This window comes from Etheostoma spectabile, unplaced genomic scaffold (assembly GCF_008692095.1).
Source record: "Etheostoma spectabile isolate EspeVRDwgs_2016 unplaced genomic scaffold, UIUC_Espe_1.0 scaffold48, whole genome shotgun sequence".
In the NCBI taxonomy this organism is placed as follows: Eukaryota; Metazoa; Chordata; class Actinopteri; order Perciformes; family Percidae; genus Etheostoma; species Etheostoma spectabile.
The window spans coordinates 149,466-152,010 of NW_022605618.1; the positions used below are offsets into that span (position 1 = coordinate 149,466).

Below are 2,545 nucleotides of genomic sequence, written 5' to 3' on the forward strand. Positions count from 1 at the left end.
ATATATATATATATATATATATATATATACATATATATATGTATCTTCTTTTGCCTCCTCTTTGATCTCCTGTGGGCGGGAATAAGAAAAGAGGAGAGTGTCAAGGGATGTACAAACTGAGAACTGGGATGGGCCTCAGAATTGTGTTTTTTGATTTGTATTTTTCCTTCGCTAATTTAAAGAGAAAGAGAATTTTTTTTCCGTGTTTACCAACTCCGTAGCAGCCAGCTCTCCCTGCAGTATCTATCAAAGCAGAGCCTCGTCATTGCTTCTTTTTCTTTCCGTTTTATGGCAAATTGCAAGCATTGTGTTCAAGGTTACATACAGCCTGTACTTAACTAGAGGTACTGTTGCATCTATGATTCGTGCTCTTGCAGTTTGCTGAAATAAAGGTCCTCCACTACTTTCATGTTTTGTTGGGAAAATAAATGCATGTATTCTAAACACCAAACCTATACCTAAGCAAATTACTGTCATCAAAAATATTTGACTTGTTGCGAGATGAATGGAACATATTAGTCCTCCAGGAAATGAGAAGGCATTCCAGGAGCTGCCATTGGCTCATTTCCACTGGCCTTACTCAAGGGACTCTTTATCTTATTGTTCGGTCCAGGAGACAAGCAGCTAGCAGGGGTCAGCTGTGTGACGTTTGGCCACCTTGTGCACAACTCTGAGAAAACAAAGAGGCTCTTTCTGATAGCCTTGGTCCCAATACCATAAGCAGCTGTTAGATGCACCATTTTATCAAGACTTCATTTCGTCGTGAAAGCACTTGTTGCCAGATGCACAGGCCACTGAGGCAGAACATTGTGACGGAGAGGCCAGTGCAGGAATTTTCTCATGCTGGCATCCCCGCCTCTCTCTTTCCTACTGCTGCCTGCTCCAACACAGCCTCTCTCAAACACTTCTCTGAAATCCCATACTTTATTTCTTTTATACTTTATAATCACATACTTCAACATTGTTGTTATGGAATCAATTTAACATACTTAGTGTTAAAGCCACATGTCTCTGTCCTGTTGTAGGCTTGGGGTCCAGGGTTGCATAGATTTATTTTTGATACTCTACTGTGGATGTCGCTCACTGAGGTTTTTTATGGATACTTTTGTATAAATATAAACTGTAGGATAAAAAAACATGTAAGTACATTTTGATTTATTTCTAATATGCTGTATATGTTGGTCCTGAGCACATAGCAGGTATGGAGCGGAAGTGTCTGCCTGAAGAAATGCTGCTGTGGACGGATGTGGAACACAATCACACTCAAATGACTGAGATGCCAATTCACACGTTGTCAGACAAACCAGAATTAAAAGCCTTAGTTCAGCTACAGTACACAAAGTTTCGTATTATTTTGTCAAGGTTCTGAGGTATTGGTATGTGAGGTTTCTGTCTTTACAGTGCAATTCAGGTGAAAAGGATTATGTTGCTCAAAGAAATGCCTGATGTCTAATATTTCTCTGTCTAAGATTTTGCGTTTGCCTGCCAGTCTTTATTATATTTTGTCTTTATTGATGCTCTTTTTTACTTGTTTGTCTGACATGGTGTAAACTTGTATCTCTTTCACAGCTCTTGTGCGGCTGTTGTTAAGACTGTCCTTGGCCTGTTTGCAGGTTTGTAGTTTTTTGTAGCGAGATCCACCCATTGTGCTGTCTGGTCTTCCTCCCACGTGTCATGGCATGCCTCCGTCCATGCCGTTTTCAGGGGTGGAACCTGTTTAAAGGCGAGTTTGGAATTGTTGTGATCTTGAAGGAGGCTGATCTTTGAAATTGGTCCATTACTAATGTAAGCAAGACCGCTGAAACAAGCTGCAATAATGTTGTCGGGCAACTGCTCACCTTCAATTTACATCCACAAAAAGAGCTGTTTTACCACTGGCAGCTCAGATTATTACTTTAAGTGTCGATTAATTTGTTTTTTTTACATAAAAACATCCCTGAAATTGCTAGTGCCAAAAAAAACCAGACTTGGACACTTTCCACTTCCAAAGCTTGCTGTTTGTTTTTCATAAATGTTTCAGTAATCATTTCTGTAACACTAGGCAGATGATTGGTCCACCTTGCTTTATCAGAGCCCCAATAGCCAGCTTGTTTCTGGGTATGTCCAGGTAGTTATGTAACTCCAGGTATGACATAACAATAACATAACCAATTAAAGCTGCAAGCAGCGTTGGACGGGGTGGGTTTTTGTTGCGTTGCACACAAAGCTAACTGGCTATAGTTAGCCTGTACTTTTGCTAGCGGACATTAGCTAATGTTGCCGAGCCAGCCAGCAACTTTGGCAGGAGAGTTTCTGCAAACTAATCACGACAGTATTGCTGCCCCCAATCAACCTCTGCTGCTAAAAGAAATGTGGACACACACATTGTGCCTTTTGGAGGATACATTGGTGGACAAATACTTGTACTGTTGAGTATACTGTGAAAAATGGTCCTCATGAATTTCTAAGCTAATCATAATCTGTAAAAAAAAAGAAAAGATTTTGCTCCAGCTCCGTGTGTGTGTGTGTGTGTGTGTGTGTGTGTGTGTGTGTGTGTGTGTGTGTG

The 2,545-nt window shown here is 40.6% G+C and overlaps 1 protein-coding gene across 1 annotated transcript in view; it reads left to right on the plus strand.

Moving 5' to 3' along the window:
- The window catches only part of asb7 (ankyrin repeat and SOCS box containing 7), a 58,998-nt gene extending 56,702 nt beyond the window's left edge, over nt 1-2,296 (plus strand). Inside the window, exon 4 of the transcript XR_004331362.1 lies at nt 2,285-2,296. The gene's annotated coding sequence lies outside the window, so the exon portion shown is untranslated. The remainder of the gene's footprint in view (nt 1-2,284) is intronic.
- Nucleotides 2,297-2,545: the final 249 nt, after the last annotated feature.